This window comes from Geotrypetes seraphini, chromosome 2, assembly GCF_902459505.1.
Source record: "Geotrypetes seraphini chromosome 2, aGeoSer1.1, whole genome shotgun sequence".
NCBI classification, from domain to species: domain Eukaryota; kingdom Metazoa; phylum Chordata; class Amphibia; order Gymnophiona; family Dermophiidae; genus Geotrypetes; species Geotrypetes seraphini.
This window is the reverse complement of record NC_047085.1, coordinates 73,547,164-73,567,930: the sequence shown is the minus strand read 5'-3', so window position 1 is coordinate 73,567,930 and position 20,767 is coordinate 73,547,164. Positions and strand designations below refer to the sequence as shown.

At 44.4% G+C, this 20,767-nt stretch overlaps 1 protein-coding gene across 2 annotated transcripts in view; it reads left to right on the top strand.

Annotated features, from left to right (window-relative positions):
• CCNE2 (cyclin E2) overlaps positions 1-20,767 on the top strand; it is a 93,974-nt gene that overhangs the window by 15,882 nt on the left and 57,325 nt on the right. Inside the window, exon 1 of one of the 2 annotated variants that reach the window (XM_033935158.1) lies at positions 2,516-2,733. The exons of the other annotated variant lie outside the window; for it this stretch is intronic. The gene's annotated coding sequence lies outside the window, so the exon portion shown is untranslated. Of the gene's footprint in view, positions 1-2,515; positions 2,734-20,767 lie in introns of those variants that run through there. 2 annotated transcript variants of the gene reach the window in all.

Sequence of the window (20,767 nt, the reverse complement as noted above, 5' to 3'; positions counted from 1 at the left end):
GGGGCTGCTGGACCGCACGCTCGTTCACTGCTCGTTCACGCTCGTTCAACTGCTCCACAGGGCAGTAAATGGCCTTGTCCCGGTACTCGTGGTGACCTTTTTTTGTCACCGTTTCCGCAGGTTACCCGCGGCTAGCGGCGGGTAACAACCACCGTGTCATTCTCTACACATAAGTACATGCTTTAGATGTATTTTATGCACATGCCTACTGTGGAGTAATTTTATAAAAGGCCTCTTCTGCAGCTAAAACAGACTTTACACATGGTTAAAGCTTTATAACATTACCTCCTAAAACTTCCTTTAAAAATACAGTACATAGATTCCGGAACTTGGAGGCAGAAGAGATGGCTATGTGAGTGCTGAGCTCCTCCCTTGGTGGCACCTACAGATTATTTTTCAGCAGTTGAACTACGTTTTTTCCTCCCGGAAGGTAGATATTTATACAATATGGCAACAGGGAAACAAACCCGGATAAAGGCAGCCTTTGTAGCTGGAGGGACCAATAAAAGATCAAAACCTGAACCTTCTACGCCTTCAAAAGTGCCATTGCCTAAAGACTCAATGGATATTTTGGAACAACTTATGAAAAGGATAAAGTGTGTACAAGATATTTTGGAGGACAATTCTGTGAAATTGGCTTCAGTTCAGGAGGAAATGGCAAACCTCGCTAAACAGGTACAAATTTCCAATACCAGACTGGACATTTGTGAGCAAAGAGTGAAGGCATGTGAGGCCAAATTGATTCACTGCCAGTCTGATCATAAGATCATTACAGGTCTGTCAAGAGATTTAGAATATTTAAATAATAGGGAGAGGAGGAAGATTGAGAGGGCACATAGAATCCCCTCAAGAAGGCATCCTGGGCAATATGCCCCCAGGACATTAATTTTTAAATTGCTGTGTTTTACACAAGCAGTGGAAATTTAAAAAGTTGCCAAAGAAAAAAGAAATTTGAAGTGGCAGGAGTCGAGAGTTCTACTCTTACCTAATTTTGCAAAAGCAACAGCTGATAAAAGAAAGCAGTTTTTGTTGCTCCGGCCCCAGTTGAGTCAGATAGGAGCACAATATGGGTTAATGTATCCAGCTGTGATGAAGATCACTCATGCTAATAAGACCATTCAATATGAGGACTCGGATAAACTACAAACATACATCAATCAGCTTTCTATAGAGATGTCATAGCTTTAATGAATTAGCTGAATAAAATGTTCACCTCTTATGAATATCATTTTTATTATTATTTCTTTTTATTTTTGATTTGGTGTGTGAGTGAATTTTGAGAAAGGATGGCTGCTTTATTTAAAGGATTTTTTTTGTGGTTGAAAGCATTCATTGCCATGGAAACTTGAGTGTTCTGTAGAGAAACTGTCATTTTGCTATAGTTTAGGTCCAATTCTAAACTGATGTTTCCAGTGCTGGTTTAGAATGCTATTGTGGATTTAAAATTGCTTGACACTGGAACTGGAAGCTTACCTAAAGTGTCTCAGTAGAAGATTCTGAGGATTGTTATGGTAACTCAGGAGTAATGAAAGATTTTCCATATATGGAATGTGGTTCCATAATAAGAAAGAATACCACAGAATTGCAGAACTCCTGAAAATTTAATTCATCAAAAGCAGATCAGAGCATAACATGGGTCTGGAACAGGGTCTTCTTCATTGAGCCTGAATCCTCACATATGGCAGAGAATAGGCTGTCTGAAAATGATAGTATGAATGGTACAAGGGACTTTGATGAACTTTTACAGCCTGCACCAATATAAAGTATTGTGGCTTCTCTGCTGCAAGACAAAACAGAGACTCAAAGTCTGTTGCAAAAGCTGCAAGCACCACATGAGTCTATATCCAAACTAAATCAGAGCACAGCAATGCCTGTCAACTGCACAGTTTCAGTCTTTAATAGGACTCTTGTAAATGTTGCGGTACCAGCAACAGAAATAAAGACAACAACTGCAGCACACTAACAAAGGCGCAACTGCAAGAAACACTACTACACCTTATTCGGAAGGATGACAATTTCCTAAATATCATTTAGGATGCTTATCTCTCCGGTGTTACAAAAGGAGCAAGGAAAAAGAAAATCTTCAGCAGATTCAGGTTTAGCTTCAGGCTGCCTGTATGGAATCAATTCAGCTCTTGCCTCTTCTAGGGTCCAGCTTGTCACAGGGTTGTCCCTGTTCCTAGTGAGGAAGCAATGCCAGAGAAGGGAAATAGGGTTAAAACCCTTGCAAGTATTCCTAAACCGGCTAGGGAGAGTCCCAAAGCAGCCCCTAGGAACACTTATAAGTCAAGCCTTCCAACACTAAAACCTAAAGCCCTGCCTAAAGTGGGCAGATCTGGTTTAGCTTTACCTAAGCCAGGTATAAAGAAACAAGTGGAAAGACTACATTTCCCAGCAGGCCTAGAGCCAGGGGCAGGAAAGAGCAGGGCTGGAATACAAGCCACTTCCAATTAGTCCCAAATTGGTTTAGGCCAGGTGAGGAGCTCTGTGAGAGCAGGCTACACCAACACACCTGCAGGAAAGATTAATCAGCTTCCTGCAGTGAGAGAAAAGGGAGTAACTTTCTCAAAGCTGGGGAGCCAGCTCCAGAAGCAGTGGGAGCACCAGCTTCAGAGTATAAACCAGCTCCCAATCCAGCAAACCAGAGACAGTCAGCCGGTTGCAAGTCACCGATGGCCAGCCTAAGGAATTAAAAAGCCACAGTCTACATCCTGGCTTCCAGACCAGGCAGAAGTGGGTGATATAGAGGTCACAGAGAGTGGTGAAACTGTGTTTAGGCAGGACATTGAGTTAGCTGATGAAGACTTTGCACATGATATGGAGATAGAGGAAATAGCAGCCCATTATTGAAAGTATGGAAACAAGCTGATATTTTCCTGTTATGGCAGCTGGGAGAAAATGTGGAATATGTACTACCTTAAGACAAGGCTGGAAAGTTTTTGTGTTTGAAGAAAGCTTTACATTAAGAACCAGTTTTTTTTCTCTCTCTTTTGGAGACAGTAAGCTGGGAACTGACTATTGTTTGTGTTCTAAATGCTGCCAGGATACCAGGTGATACAAACCTGAAGGAGCCTATTGAAGGTTTTGTTTTGATTTTTGTTCAATAAAGTATTCTTGAGAAATTGCACCTCTGACTCTGTACTGATTGCTTTTCCTTTATTCCAATACCAAGCTACCATTAGAACCTTGCATAACCGCTCGGCTGAGGTTTATGTGCACTAGGTAAAGATACTTGCTGAGCCCAGCTTGGCCGTGCCCGGTCACAAGCTCCAGCTTCTCCTATTCCAAACATACCAATTTATCCTTAATTGAGGACTTTTCTGTTCAATCTCTTGTTTTTGGCCCATCAGTATTGCTTTCTCCTCTTCCAGCTGACTTTGGGAGCTTGAAGATTTGTTATATTCATCCATGGAACATTTTTAGAGTCTGAATATGGATTATTTCTGGTTTATAAATTTGTATGTAGGATGAGTAGTGTAAATTGAGTTAAGTGTAAGTTGGGTTAAGTGAGTATAAGATAGTTTGGATGGTATGTAAACTGAATGAATGGATAAAGGGGTGAATATGCTTATTTTGTGTTTGAACTTAATTTTATAATGTCTGAGTTAATATCTTTTACTTGATGGTAACCCATATTAATACGTAACATAATTTAATATATGATGCTAGTAAGATAATAGTTAATTTCAGAATTGTTTATTTTAAAAGGGTTGGTCAGAGATATAGATTAACTTAATACTACTGACAGAATTCATAAGGATACCTTGAAGATTTAGAGCTCCTTTTACTAAGCTGTGCTAGCGGTTTTAGCGCGCGGTAGACACTAACGCCTCCATTGAGCTGGTGTTAGTTTCTCTGCGTAGCGCAGGGGGCAGTGCACACTAAAAAAGCTACCGCAGCTTAATAAAAGGAGCCCTTAATTTTACTATTGTAAAATTTAATCTTACTATTGTATTACATTTGAGTTAAATGAATTCTATTCTAAAGGATTCTCTTCCAATTTAAACTTTAATAAAAAGGGGGTAAGTAAGTGTGTTTGTTCACTGTATGAATGAGGAAAACAGAAGGGGGGGAATAGTAATAAGTTTAACAAAGAAGATTCCACTAGACCTGTTTGGAGATTTAGGGCTCCTTTTACAAAGGTGCGTTAGGGCTTTAATGCGTGGAATAGCGCGTGCTAGCCACTACCGCCTCCTCTTGAGCAGGCGGTAGTTTTTCGGGTAGAGCGCGCTATAGCGTGCGCTAATCCGGTGCATGCGCTAAAAACGCTAGTGCACCTTTGTAAAAGGAGCTCTTAATAATACATTGCTTGCAGATTCAATATTTCTCGAGGAAATTCAAATTTAAATGAATGAGTATTTTCAACTCAACACCTCGGAGGAAGTCTCTTTGGAAACTATATGGGATACTTTCAAAGCTACAATGAGAGGGCAAATAATTTCATATTTGGCGCATATTAGGAAACAACTAGAATTGGAATTTTCTAATTTGGAACAAATTATTTTGAATTTAGAGTCACAATTGGCCTCTATGGGAACAAAATACTTTGCAGACCCTGTTGAAAGCTAAATATAAATATAATGATTTCCTCACAATTGGCTAGGAAAGATTTGTTTTCTCAGCAAGCTCTGTATTATGGAAGCTTGAATAAAGCGGGAAGATTAATGGCTAATTATCTCAAAGCCAAAAAAAGAAAAGTAAAGATTGCTACTATAAAACATGTGAGAGGTAAAATTCATTAAGAACATAAGAACATAAGCAGTGCCTCCGCCGGGTCAGACCATAGGTCCATCCTGCCCGGCAGTCCGCTCCCGCGGTGGCCCAAACAGGTCACGACCTGTCTGAATCACCAGAAGGAGCTCCCTTGCCACCAAATTGGAAATATTTTAAAACAATTTTTGAATTATTACAAAGCTTTATTTTTTTCTGAGCTTTGTTCAAATGAAGAAATTGAGGGATTTGAATTTTTAAAGTTAATTCATGGGCTAAAAATTCCTGAGCATATAAAAGAAATCTTGAAGCGTCTATATCACTTAAGGAACTCCATGCAGCATTTAAATCCCTCAGAGTTGGATCCGCTCCGGGTAGTGATGGATTCACTGTGGAGTTTTTCAAATCATTTCAAATTACACTTTTACCTCATCTTCTAAACTTATATCAATCACAACTAACTAAGGGTTGTATTTCAGGTACTATGGTGGAATCTTTAACCATTGTTTTGCCGAAGCCAAACAAAGATCCCATGTTGGTTTCAAACTACAGGCCTATTTATTTAATTAATGTGGATGGAAAACTCCTGGCTAAGTTATTGGCTCTAAGACTAGCTAAGGCTCTCCCTTATATGATCGATATGCACCAAACGGGTTTTGTTGCTCAAAGACATTCTTCAAATAATACCAGATTGGCATTACATATGCTTAATTTAGCAAAAACAATGGATGATCCAGCCTTCTCTGTTTCTTTGGATGCGGAGAAGGCCTTTGATCGTGTAGAATGGACTTTCATGTATCAAGCTATGGATTGGTTTGATATAGGATCCGGATTTATTCAAATGATTCAAACCTTGTATAGTTCCCCCCCAGCCAGACTATATATTAATGATACTTTTTCGAAGTGTTTCTGTCTGGAGAGGGGAGTTAGACAAGGGTGTCCCTTATCTCCTTTGCTTTTTGACATTGTTCTGGAACCCTTGTTGTTGGCTATTCAGCAGACAAAGGAGATACAGGGAATTCCATATGCAGGTTGGGAATATAAATTATCCCAGGACAACATGTGGGTGACGTCACCAACGGAGCCCCGCAGCGGACAACCTTGCAAGCAGACTTGCTTGAAGATCTTTTAAGAGCTTACGAGTACTGCACTGCGCATGCGCGAGTGCCTTCCCGCCCGAGTTAGGGCCCGCGTCTCCTGTGAGGTACCTCAGTTCAACGTTTTCCGTGGAGTTGAGAAGTCTTCTTCACTTCAGCTCTGCAGCTCTTCGTTGCCTTCTCGCGCCGCAGCTTTGTTATTTTCTCTCATTCGCTGTGCCCGCGTGTCTTATCTTTTTTTTCTTAAAAAAAAAGTTTTTATTTTGCCTTTTTTCGGCCGGCGGCCTTTGGGCTTAGGCCAGGCCATTGAACCTCGTTCCTTCGCTGGTCTCTCTTTTCTGTGTCCCAGCCTTTTACCTGGTTCAAAAGTGTAGCCAGTGCAGCAGGGTCATTTCAATCACCGACCCTTATCATTAGTAGATTGTTTGCCTGTGTCCAGAACATTGTCCCGACACTTGTTCGCACTGTGCTACCCTTCAACCTCAAGCCCTTTGCAGATGCCGTGCTAAAATTCTTCAACTATTTGGCACTATGGAGCAGTCTGCTGAGAGGGTCTCAATCTCGGCTTCGGGGGCGGCCTTGACTTCAAAGACCTCGACCTCGACACCCGTGGTTGCCTCTACCTTGGCCTCGACAACTTCGGCCTCTAAGGCCTCGACTGCAGTCCCCTCTAAGTCTTCATCTGTGGGTAAATCTCCTGTTTCTCCTTCAGGTACCCTTCCTAAGAAGCCTCCAGAGTCTCAGGCATCCCAGGCCGTGCCTACAGTCCTGCCAGCCTCTACGAGACCTCCAGCTAAGCGTGCCTCCAAACATAGGGAATACTCATCCTCGGTCGCCCTCTGGAGGGCACAACTGCACCTTCAAGACCTGATCCTTTCGTCTCGGTGCCTATGTTCAAGGACATGTTGAAAGCCATTCTGACCACTCAGATTTCCTCGGTCATGGCTCAATTTCTCTCGGCCTCGACCCTGCTTCCTATGAGCCTCCTGTTGAAGCACCTCGAGGCAAGCCTCGAAAGTCTCATCGCTTATCATCCAGTGACTCTTCGCCTCCTCCTGGGACAGAGTCTCCTGAACCTTGATCGAGGCATTCGAGGTATCTTGCTTCCAAGTGGAGCCAGGAGTCTTCTTTCAAGCAAAAGGGCTCTCCTCCTCCCAGTACCGAGTCTTCTATGCCTTGTTTATCAAAGGCCGTCGAGACTCATTCAAAAACTAAACATAAGTCTCAGTCTTGCAAAGCTTCTACACCTGCTGCTTCGCCTCGAAGCCCGTCCAGGTCAAAGACTTGTCCATCGAGACCGCCTCCGAGGGAGATTTCTCCTCCTGCCTCGACCTACTTTGTTCCTCAGACCCCGGGTACTTCACCATTGAGGCTTCTCAAGCGCAAACACTCTCTGACTCCTATCACAGGTAGTGGAGCTTTCTCGGTGACCATAGTGCTGGACTCTGAGCCTCCTTCTCAATATTCAGAGAGGCTTCTCCATCCTATTCTGCGGCTCCTAGGTCTCGCTCTCTTTCTCCTGAGGAACCGTCTACCTCCAAGTCTGCCTTCTTTGCGAGATTTGTCTTTGACATGGGGAAAGCTCTTCAGCTGGATCTCCACTCATACTCTAAGTACACTCCTGAGTACTTAGCCGACATGGAGTTACCTCATCTACCCAAGGAGACATTGAGGCTTCTCATGACTCCTGTCTTAAAACAAACTTTCCTTAGGAATATGAAAACTCATTACTCTATTACAGCTATACCTTCTAAACTGGAGTCCAGGTATCGCACTGTCCCTTGTACAAGCAGATAGATAGATTAAAAACTGACAAATCTCCGGGCCCGGACGGAATCTACCCTAGGGTATTGAAAGAACTAAAGGAGGAAATAGCGGAACTACTACAGCAGATTTGTAATCTATCCCTGAAAACAGGCATGATCCCGGAAGATTGGAGGATAGCTAATGCTACACCCATCTTTAAGAAAGGATCGAGAGGTGATCTGGGGAACTACAGACCAGTAAGTTTGACTTTGGTTCCGGGGAAGATGGCGGAAGTGCTGATAAGACAGTATCGATGAGCATCTAGAAAGGAATAAACTGATGAAAACAAGCCAACATGGCTTCTGCAAGGGAAGATCGTTCCTACTGAACTTATTGCACTTCTTCGAAGGAATAAACAAACGGATGGACAAAGAGGACCCCATAGACATCGTACACTTAGATTTCCAAAAAGCCTTTGACAAGGTACCCCACGAACGACTACTACAGAAACTGAAGAATCATGGGGTGGAAGGAGACGTACACAGAGGGATCAAAAATTGGTTGGCGGGTAGACAGCAAAGGGTAGCAGTGAAGGGCCACTACTCGAACTGGAGGAGGGTCACGAGTGGTGTTCCGCAGGGGTCGGTACTCGGACCGCTGCTGTTCAATATATTTATAAATGATCTAGAAACCGGGACGAAGTGCGAAGTAATGAAATTCTCAGAGGACACCAAACTATTTAGTGGAGTTAGGACTGCGAAGATTTACAAAGGGACCTGAACAAACTAGGAGAATGGGCAACGAGATGGCAGATGAAGTTCAATGTAGATAAATGTAAAGTCTTGCATGTAGGACACAGAAACCCGAGGTACAGCTATACGATAGGAGGGCTGGTAATGGGTGAAAGTACCCAAGAAAAGGACTTGGGGTAATAGTGGAAAAGACAATGAAGCTGTCGGCACAGTGGTAGCAGCCTCTAAGAAGGCGAATAGAATGCTAGGTACTATCAAGAAAGGTATTACAACCAGAACGAAAGAAGTTATCCTGCCGTTGTATCGGGCGATGGTGCACCTGCATCTGGAGTACTGCATCCAATATTGCTTGCCGTACCTTAAAAAGGATATGGCAATACTCGAGAGGGTTCAGAAAAGAGCGACACGATTGATAAAGGGTATGGAAAACCTTTCATATGCTGAAAGATTAGAGAAACTGGGGCTCTTTTCCCTAGAAAAGCGGAGACTTAGAGGGGACATGATAGAGACTTTACAAGATCATGAAGGGCATAAAGAAAGTGGAAAGGGACAGATTCTTCAAATTTTCAAAAACTACAAAAACGAGAGGGCATTCGGAAAAGTTAAGAGGGGACAGATTCAGAACCAATGCTAGGAAGTTCTTCTTTACCCAGAGGGTGGTGGACACCTGGAATGCGCTTCCAGAGGGTGTGATAGGACAAAGTACGGTATTGGGGTTCAAGGAGGGATTAGACAATTTCCTGAAGGAAAAGGGAATAGAAGGGTATAGATAGAGGGTTACTATACAGGTCCTGGACCTGATGGGCCGCCGCGTGAGCAGACTGCTGGGCATGATGGACCTCTGGTCTGACCCAGCAGAGGCACTGCTTATGTTCTTAAGGGGTTTGAGAAATCCCAATTATCTCACCAGTCCTTAGTTGTGGAATCTTCATTAAAGAAAGCTCAACCATCTAAAATCTACGCTGCGGTCCTTCCAGGCAGGGAGGGCCGTAACATGGACAAGTTTGGCCGCAGGCTTTATCAGAATTCCATGATGGCCAATAGAATTCTCAACTACAATTACATTTTCACTGCTTATTTTAATCACTTCCTCAAAATAGTGCTTAAGTTTTTCCCGGCTCTTGAGTAGCAGTGTCTTCCTGAGTTCAAACATAGTGCCTAAGTTTTTCCCGGCTCTTGAGTAGCAGTGTCTTCCTGAGTTCAAACAGATTATTCGTACTCTGTCACATCTTCGACTCTTCATGCTTTAAGTCACTTACGATGCCTTTGAGCTCTCATTCAGAGTTTCTGCCTTTGCGGTGGCTATGCGTCGCCTCGCTTGGCTCCGCATTGTGGACATGGACCCTAATTTACAGGATCGTCTAGTGAACTTGCCTTATCAAGGGACTGAACTTTTTGATGATTCCATCGAGGCTGATACAAAGCGTCTCTCTGAACATGAGCGCTCTTTTGCCTCCTTGATTTGGCCAAAGCCTGACTCCTTCTGCTCGGCCTTACAAGCCTCCACCATGTCGTTATCCTCAAACGACGCTAGCTTTCTCCAGGTCCCTGCCTAGACGTCCGCCACAGCAGCAAAAACAGCAGAAACCTCAGACTCCTGCTGCGGCTAAACCAGCTCAGTCTTTTTGACATTCTCAGTCTGAGCATACCAACCTCCCTCCATCAGACTTCTCTTCTTCCCATTGGAGGTCGACTTCACCATTTTTATCACCAGTGGGAGCTGATCACCTCAGATCTCTGGGTTCTCAACATCGTTCGGGAGGGATACTCACTTCAGTTTCTTCAAGTACCTCCAGATCTCCCTCCAAGAGAGTTTCCTTCCAGTTCGTCGCAACTTCCCCTTCTCCTTCAGGAAGCTCAGGCTCTTCTTCGTCTTTGAGCTGTCGAGGAGATTCCCTTGAACCAACGGGACACAGGGTTTTATTCCTGTTATTTTCTAGTCCCAAAGAAGACGGGGGATTTGTGACCCATTCTGGACCTCAGAGCTCTCAACAAATTTCTAGTCAAAGAGAAGTTTCGGATGCTTTCTTTACCAACTTTGTATCCCCTGATGGATCAGAGGGATTGGTTATGCTCTCTGGATCTCAAAGAGGCTTAAACTCATATCCCAATCCATCCAGCCTCTCGCAGATACTTAAGATTTCAGGTGGGGAATCTTCATCTTCAATAAAGAGTTTTTCCTTTCGCCTCATCCCCCAGAGTTTTCACGAAGTGTCTGGTGGTGGTGGCTGAAGCCCTCCGTACCCAGGGTCTTCAAGTTTAAGTTTTTCCATACCTGGACGACTGGCTCATCAAAGCCCCCTCTCAATAAGGGGTTATTGCAGCGACCCGACAGACTGTTCCTCCAATGTTTGGGGTTCGAAGTCAGTTTTCCAAAATCCCAGTTGCACTCCTCTCAAACTCTTCAGTTCATTGGGGCCATTCTGGACACTGTCCGGCTCAGAGCATTCCTCCCTCAACCACGCCGAGATGCTCTTATTCGCCTTTGTCATCAAGTGACTCCTCTCGCATCAATTTCAGCGAGACAAATGATGATTTTACTGGGTCACATGGCCTCTACAGTTCACGTGACTCCTTTTGCCAGACTTCACCTTCGCATACCTCAGTGGACCCTGGCATCTCAGTGGCAGCAAGCTACCGACCCACTCTCTCAACACATTACAGTAACTCCTTTGTTGAGACAATCTCTCCACTGGTGGATGCTCTCTTCCAATCTTTCCAGAGGTTTGCTTTTCCACTCTTTTCCTCATCAGAAGGTTCTCACAACAGACTCGCCAACCTATGCATGGGGAGCCCATCTCGACGGTCTCCGTACTCAAGGCCATTGGTCCCCTGCAGACCGTCTGTCATATCAATCTGTTGGAACTCGGAGCGATTTTCAATGCTCTCAAAGCTTTTCAACATCTTCACGACAAAGTAGTCCTTGTCCGGACGGACAACCAAGTCGCCATGTACTATGTCAACAAACAGGGAGGCACGGGATCTCACTCCCTCTGTCAAGAAGCTCTGAAGCTGTGGGATTGGGCAGATCATCACAACATTTGTCCCAGAGCTATATAATTCAAGGTCAGCACAACTGTCTGGCAGACAAATTGAGTCATCTTCTGCAGCCTCACGAATGGACACTCAATTCCTTGCCTCTACGTCAGGTGTTTGCTCAATGGGGGACCTCTCAGATAGACCTCTTTGCGTCTCCCCTCAACAACAAGCTGCCTCAGTTCTGCTCCTGGATATACTCGCCTCACCGCCTCGAGGCAGATGCTTTCCTCCTGGAATGGACAAATCGGTTTCTCTATGCCTTCCCTCCATTCCCTCTGATTCTCAAGACTCTTGTCAAACTCAAGACCGAACATGTCACCATGATTCTGATAGCTCCTCAGTGGCCCAGACAACCATGGTACTCCCTTCTACTTCAACTCAGCACCAGGGAGCCTCTGCTTCTGCCAGTTTTTCCCTCTCTGCTTACTCAGAGTCAAGGGTCCTTGCTGCATCCCAACCTGCAGTCTCTACACTTAACAGCTTGGTACCTTTCAACCTAACTGCTTCTCTACAGTTTGCTCAGTCTGTACAGGACATTTTAGAGGTTTCCAGAAAGCAGTCCACTAGGCAGTGTTACAATAAAAAATGGACTAGATTTTCTGCTTGGTGTACTATTCGCAACATGGAGCCAATATCTACCTCCTTGTCTTCAATTTTGGATTATTTACTTAACGTATCGCACTTGGGCCTCAAGTCTATATCTATCCGCGTCCATCTTAGTGCGATTACTGCTTTCCATCAGCCTCTTGAGGTGAAACCTCTGTCTGCACATCCTGTGGTTTTTCGCTTCATTAAAAGGACTTTTCAATGTTAACCCACCACTCAAACCACCTCCAGTGGTCTGGGATTTCAATGTTGTCGTGGCTCAATTGATGAAGCCTCCATTTGAACCAATTGATAAGGCTCATCTCAAGTGTCTCGCTTGGAAAGACGTCTTTCTTATTGCCCTCACGATTGCTCGAAGAGTCAGTGAGTTACAAGCCTTGGTTGCAGATCCACCTTTCACAGTTTTCTACCATGACAAGGTGGTCCTCACTTCCTCAGCACTCATCCAAAATTCTTGCCTAAAGTTGTCTCAGAATTTCACATTAATCAAGCTATTGTTCTTCCAGTATTTTTTCCAAAGCCTCATTCTCACCCTGGAGAAGTTGCGCTTCATACTTTGGATTGTAAACGTGCCTTGGCTTTCTACTTGCAATGCACTCAACCTCACAGAACAGCCCCACAACTTTTCATCTCCTTTGATCTAAATAAGTTGGGGCATCCTGTCTCGAACCATATCCAACTGGATGGCTGCTTGCATCTCCTTTCTGCTATGCTCAGGCTGGTCTCCCTCTGCAGGTTTGAGTCACGGGCCATAAAGTTAGAGCAATGGCGGCGTCTGTAGCTTTCCTCAGATCAACTCCTATTGAGGAAATCTGCAAGGCTGCCACTTGGTCCTCTGTTCATACTTTCACCTCTCATTATTGTCTGGATACTTTCTCCAGAAGGGACGGCCATTTTGGCCAGTCTGTTTTACAAAATTTGTTTTCTTAATTTGCCAACTCTCCCTCCATCCCATTATGCTTAGCTTGGAGGTCACCCACATGTTGAGAATATGCTGCCTGCTTGTCCTGGGATAAAGCACAGTTACTTACCATAACAGTTGTTATCCAGGGACAACAGGCATATATTCTCACAACCCACCTACCTCCCCTGGTTGGCTTCTTAGCTAGTTATCTGAACTGAGTTACCTCACAGGAAACATGCCCTAACTTTGGTGGGAAAGCACTCGCGCATGCGCAGTGCAGCACTCCTAAGCTCTTAAAAGATCTTCAAGCAAGTCTACTTACGAGGCTGTCTGCTGCGGGGCTCCGTTGGTGATGTCACCCACATGTTAAGAATATCTGCCTGCTGTCCCTGGATAACAACTGTTACGGTAAGTAACTGTGCTGTCTCTGCTTATGCAGATGATATCTTGCTTCATTTGAAGAATCCTGAATCTACCATCCCTCATTACTGGAATTGATTGATCAATTTGGCATATTTTGAGTATCAAGTTGCCCCGAATCTACAAGGATAATAGTATTCTTTCTGCCAAACATTAAAATTCATTAATAATTGAACATCTATACCGATTCAAGAATCCACGTGTCAATCCCTATGGTTGAACTCAAAGATTTAAATTGGCGAGTCTAAGATCCTCTGGAAGCATTGGCTGCAGGCAGGTATACATACATTAGATGATGTGTTATCAAATGGGAAAACGATTTTTCACATCAGGCATCAGGCAAGAGGAGTAGAAGCAGCAAGGGAGAAAAGCAGTTTTAGAAGCAAAAACGAGCAGAGGAGGGAGACAGAGGAGAGCAGGAGGCTAGGGGCTGGGCGAGAGTTAGCTCCGCCCACCCCCACCGCGTCAGAGGAGTCAGCACCCGAACCCCCCATAAAAGGGGGCGGAGCCAACGACGAACGTGGTGCACAGCATCAGGCAAGAGGAGTAGAAGCAGCAAGGGAGAAAAGCAGTTTTAGAAGCAAAAACGAGCAGAGGAGGGAGACAGAGGAGAGCAGGAGGCTAGGGGCTGGGCGAGAGTTAGCTCCGCCCACCCCCACCGCGTCAGAGGAGTCAGCACCCGAACCCCCCATAAAAGGGGGCGGAGCCAACGACGAACGTGGTGCACAGCATCAGGCAAGAGGAGTAGAAGCAGCAAGGGAGAAAAGCAGTTTTAGAAGCAAAAACGAGCAGAGGAGGGAGACAGAGGAGAGCAGGAGGCTAGGGGCTGGGCGAGAGTTAGCTCCGCCCACCCCCACCGCGTCAGAGGAGTCAGCACCCGAACCCCCCATAAAAGGGGGCGGAGCCAACGGCGCACAGCCGTTAGGCGCGCGGCAAAGGCGAGCGGCAAAGGCGCTCGCCTTAGCGAGAGCGCCTTTGCGAAGGGCCTCAAGAAGGGCCAAGTCACTACACCCAAGAGCACAGGGAAGGACTGAAAGGTGAGGAAGTGGCAAGCAGCGCAGAAGAGACGAACACACAAGCAGCAGTAAGGTAAGGAAGAGAAAAGACAACACACACAAGAAAGCAGCAAGGCAAGAAGCAGATACAGAAGGAACAACCACACACAAGCAAAAGTTAGGCAAGGTTGTGCAAAGGCACCAGGCACAGAAAGAACAATCACACAAACAAAAGTAAGGAAAGGTAGAGCGTAGGCAGTCCATACAAAGGCAGAAGGCAGTAAAGCAAGAAGCAGGTGCAGAAGGAAGCAGGCACCGAAGGAACACGTAAACTTATCTGTTTTCTTAAAGTAGTAACCCCGATGGAAGCAGAAGGTAACCAGAAGATGAGCTTTCCAGTGTTCTGCGCGGACTGTCATATGTATGACTACCTCCCCTCGGGGAGACAGTCATACGTATGCAGTCGGTGTCAGGAGCTGAAAAGCTTGAAGAAAGAAGTCAAGCGACTTGAGGACAAGATACAGGAGCTAGAAGGACTTTACACCACGGAGGACCCTACCAGGGCATTTGAAGACTTCAGGAGTGAGAAACACATCGAGAAGGAAGTCAGGGAACTCGAGGAATTCATTGAGGAAGCATACAGGAGGAGGGTGGAAGAGAACGAACTCCAGATGAGAGATGATGCAACACCAACTTGGAAGGGGGAGCAAGAAGCAGATGACCTCAAAGAAGACACCCACAGAAGAATACCACACGAGGGGGAAGAATTGGCTAGTCGATGCCCAGAAGAAGAGAGAGCTAAGCACACCGAGGACATTGACCTGAGACCGATAGGAAAATTGAAGAAGGGAAAGTCAGCGATCCTGGTGGGAGACTCGATATTGAGGCATGTGGATAGCCACATAGCAGGAGGAAGAGAGGATCGACTGGTGACCTGCCTCCCAGGAGCGAGAACCAAGGACATCGTGGACAAAATTGGGAAGGTCCTGGAAGGAGCGGAGACGGAAGAGACCGCAGTAATGATCCACATCGGGACGAATGATGTCAGCAGGAGAGACTACAGAAGAGGCACGCTGATAGAACAGTTCAAGATTCTAGGAAGGAAACTGAAGATGAGGACCCAGAAGATAGCATTCTCAGAGATCCTACCGGTACCGAGGGCAGATGTGAAAAGGCAGGAAGAACTACAATCAATAAATGCATGGATGAGGAGATGGTGTGAGGAAGAAGGGTTCCACTTCGTGAGGAACTGGACAACGTTCTGGGGCAAGAGCAAGCTCTACAGGAGAGATGGACTGCACCTGAGCGTGGCGGGAACAAGACTTCTAGCAAACAACGTCAAGAGAGGAATAGAACAGGCTTTAAACTAAGAGAAAGGGGAAAGCCGACAGTCGACCTAGCGTCGATGATTCGGAAGAAGGTATCCCGTGAAGATACTAAGGGGAAAAAAGGCAGGGAAGAAACAAGAGACAAATTACAGGAGTCAACTAACCCAGAAGAGGAGGTTAGAAAGATTGTAGCAAAAGAGAAGACACCAAAGACTGAAGCACAGGGAAAAGAAATGAAGACGACAAAATGCCAGGATCTAAACTGCATATATACTAATGCAAGGAGTTTAAGAAACAAAATGGGGGAGCTAGAAGCCATGGTCAATGCAGAGGACATAGACATCATTGGAATCTCTGAAACGTGGTGGAATGAGGAAAACAAATGGGATACAGCACTGCCGGGGTACAAGCTCTATCGCCGGGATAGGTCAGGTCAGAAAGGAGGAGGAATAGCCCTATACGTAAAAGAAAGCATACAATCGACAAGAATGGACACAGCGGAGATGATCAACAAACTGGAATCGCTATGGGTTAAAATACCGGGTAGGAAAGGGCATGAAATAAAGATGGGCCTATACTATCGTCCACCCGGGCAAACCGGAGATAGCGATAAAGAAATGGATGCCGAGATGAAGCGAGAATGCAAAAGTGGTTACACAGTTGTTATGGGAGACTTCAACTATCCTGGGATAGACTGGAGTCTTGGAAGCTCAAGATGCGCTAGGGAGACAGAATTCCTGGAGGCTATACAAGATTGCTTCATGGAGCAGCTTGTTAGAGAACCGACGAGAGGAAATGCCACTCTGGATTTAATCCTAAATGGACTAAGGGGACCTGCAAAGGAAGTGGAAGTAGTGGGACCGTTGGGAAACAGTGATCATAATATGATCAAGTTCAAGGTTGAAGTAGGCATACCGAATGGAAAGAGAACCATAGCGACATCTTTCAACTTCAGGAAAGGAAACTATGAAGCAATGAGGGAAATGGTAAGGAAGAAACTTAGGAACACTTCCAAAAAATGGCAAACAGTAGAACATGCCTGGTCTTTTTTCAAAGACACAGTGAGCGAGGCACAAAATCTGCACATCCCCAGATTCAGAAAGGGGTGCAAAAAGGGTCGAACAAAAGACCCAGTATGGATGACTAAAATAGTGAAGGAAGCGATAGGCAATAAGAAAAATTCATTCAGGGAATGGAAAAAGGACAAAACTGAAGGGAACCAGAAGGAGCACAGGAAGTATCAAAAAGAATGTCACCGTGTGGTTCGAAAAGCCAAAAGAGAGTATGAAGAGAGGCTAGCCAGGGAGGCACGAAATTTCAAACCGTTCTTCAGATATGTTAAAGGGAAACAGCCAGCTAGGGAGGAGGTAGGACCGCTGGACGAAGGAGACAGGAAGGGAGCGGTGAAGGAGGAGAAAGAAGTCGCAGAAAGACTCAACATGTTCTTCTCGTCTGTATTTACAAACGAAGACACAACCAACATACCGGAACCTGAACAAATATTCAATGGAAATCAAGCAGAAAAATTAACATCCATGGAAGTGAGCCTTGATGATGTACACAGGCAGATAGAAAAACTTAAAACTGACAAATCCCCGGGTCCGGACGGAATCCATCCCAGGGTTCTGAAGGAATTAAAGGAGGAGATAGCGGAACTACTGCAGCAAATTTGCAACCTATCCTTGAAAACAGGCATGATCCCGGAGGATTGGAAGATAGCCAATGTCACGCCCATCTTTAAAAAGGGATCAAGAGGTGACCCGGGAAACTACAGACCAGTGAGTTTGACTTCGGTTCCGGGGAAACTGACGGAAGCACTGATTAAAGAACACATCGATGAACATCTGGAAAGAAACGAACTTTTGAAAACAACCCAACATGGTTTCTGCAGGGGGAGATCGTGCCTAACGAACTTATTGCACTTCTTCGAAGGAATTAACAAACGGATGGACAGAGGAGACCCCATAGACATCATATACCTTGATTTCCAAAAAGCCTTTGACAAGGTGCCTCACGAACGTCTACTCCGGAAACTGAAGAACCATGGAGTGGACGGAGACGTACATAGATGGATCAGAAACTGGTTGGCGGGTAGGAAACAGAGGGTAGGGGTGAAGGGCCACTACTCGGACTGGATGGGGGTCACGAGTGGTGTTCCGCAGGGCTCAGTGCTCGGGCCGCTGCTATTTAATATATTCATAAATGATCTAGAAACAGGCACGAAGTGTGAGATAATAAAATTTGCGGACGATACAAAACTATTTAGTGGAGCTGGGACTAAAGAGGAATGCGAAGAATTGCAAAGGGACTTGAACAAATTGGGGGAATGGGCGGCGAGATGGCAGATGAAGTTCAACGTTGAAAAATGTAAAGTATTGCATGTTGGAAACAGAAACCCGAGGTACAACTATACGATGGGAGGGATATTATTGAATGAGAGCAACCAAGAAAGGGACTTGGGGGTAATGGTGGACATGACAATGAAGCCGACGGCACAGTGCGCAACAGCCGCTAAGAAAGCAAATAGAATGCTAGGCATAATCAAGAAGGGTATTACAACAAGGACAAAAGAAGTTATCCTGCCATTGTATCGGGCGATGGTGCGCCCGCATCTGGAATACTGCGTCCAATATTGGTCTCCGTACCTTAGGAAGGATATGGCGTTACTCGAGAGGGTTCAGAGGAGAGCGACACGCTTGATAAAAGGAATGGAAAACCTCTCATACGCTGAGAGATTGGAGAAACTGGGTCTCTTTTCCCTGGAGAAGAGGAGACTTAGAGGGGATATGATAGAGACTTATAAGATCATGAAGGGCATAGAGAGAGTAGAGAAGGACAGATTCTTCAAACTTTCGAAAAATAAAAGAACAAGAGGACACTTGGAAAAGTTGAAAGGGGACAGATTTAAAACGAATGCTAGGAAGTTCTTCTTTACCCAACGAGTGGTGGACACCTGGAATGCGCTTCCAGAGGGAGTAATAGGGCAGAGTACAGTACAGGGGTTTAAGAAAGGATTGGACAATTTCCTGCTGGAAAAGGGGATAGAGGGGTATAAATAGAGGATTACTGCACAGGTCCTGGACCTGTTGGGCCGCCGCGTGAGCGGACTGCTGGGCATGATGGACCTCAGGTCTGACCCAGCAGAGGCATTGCTTATGTTCTTATGTTAACTGCAACAATCATTCGGTATTACAAAAGTCTCAAGCATGTAAATGGTTGCAGTTGAAGCAGGCAATTCAGAAGGGGTTCCCTGATTGGTGAAATTTAAAAAAATCAGTATAGCTTGCCGGGCCTTTGCTTCCAGACAAATATGCTAGGGTATCAGGCATCCAATAGTATAAATTAATATTGGAATATTTGAACAAAAAACCAAAAACTAGTCTGAGAGACATTTGGAGCATTGAGATTAAGCAGCAGATTTCTGCTTCTCAATGGCCACAAATTTGGACTTGGAGGATGAGATGTACAGCATTAGCATCTATGAGACAAGTTTGATTTTTCTTGTTACATAGAACTTTATGGACCTCTGTTCGTTTGCAGAAGTTAGATGGTTCTAAATCTAATAGATGCTGGCATTGTCATCTTGACATAGGGACACTGGATCATTTGTTGTTCTATTGTCCTTTGATACTCAATTTTTGGAGATCAATTTGGGGACAAATCAATCAGATTTTGGAATTCTTTATTCCACTATCTTATGAGGTGGTTGTTTGTTGTACACTGTTATCACCCAAACTTCCTTTGGATAAATATAAAAGTAGATTATTTGCTATTATGACTGGGATAGCTATGCAGTTAGTTACTAAAAACTGGGAAAATTGAGCTTGGCTTTGTTTCTCCTTTTGGTGAAATTCTCTTTGCTTATGCTACAAGTATGAGAAAATGAACTCAGAAATTTTGGGTAATAGTAAGTTATTTAAATCGACTTGGAGTCCATTGACAAATTTTGTTAAAGTTGATTAGCTAGACTTTTCTTCTGATTTCCCATTAGAGTTACACATCCAGGCAGGGTGGGTGGGTGGGTTGAGGGGTATTATATTATTTTTTGAGGTAATCATTAATCAATAAGTTCATTTACTGGTGTAATGCAGTTTGTTTTTGTTCTTATATTGGGATGGGGGGAAATGTTTTTGAATGATTTTTATGATTGATAAAAATGCAATTTTGTTGTTAATTATTTATTTGTAATTTTTAGTGCATTGATTTTGAATGAAAAATCAATAAAGAATTAAAAAAAATACAGTACATACAAAAACAGACAGAATAACAAAATTGAAAATCCGGTCTCAAACCAAAATATGGACCTAAACAGCCAGAACTGCCCTCCACTAATCTTTCCATCACCTAACCCAGTAGAATACCCAATCCATCCCAAAACCATATATATTGTGATAAAGGAGAAAATTAGAACAGCACTGATTTATTTGAGGTGTCAGTATCAAAAGATGATTCTGTGCATCGAGTGGAGTAAGAGATCATCTTCAAGTACTTCAAGAAATTGTGGCATGAAGATATCATATTGGGTACAATAAGCTTGATTAATAGTAATTTCCAAGCACACTTTGATAAGTTTCTTTTTGGGATGATGCCAGTACTACGATGCAAGTCGTTTGGCATGATGCAAGTACTAGTCTATACGTGGTATATAAATACTAAAAATAAATAAAATATTCTCAGTAAATTTGTGAGACCGAAACTAACCCCCTCTTCTACAAAGCTGTGCTAGGCAGTCCTGAAGCCCTTTAAATCTCTATGTGCTTCAGGGCTATTATCGTGCGGCAGCCGCTAGCACGGCTTTGTAGAAGAGGGGGTAAGCTTGGGATAGACACAAAGGATCCCTGAATAAAAAGAGGAGAGTATTGACACACAACTCTACAAATCAAGAGCTAGAATTTCATTTATGATGAGCAGGAATGATGATTAAATGGCAGCCCTAGCAGAGAAGCTGATGCTGGACAAACTTCTGCAGTCTTGGTCCAGTATGGGGCAAGACGGATCTTGATAGGCTGGAGTTAGCTTGTAGAACAACTCCAGAAGTGAGGCAGTGTGGCCATTGCCAGGTGGACTTCTATGGCCCGTGTCCAGTTTGGCAATATGGATAAGGAGCAAGAATGCACATTTTTATCACATTAATATAGTCAGAGTACAGATCTTGCCTATCTCAGGGGAG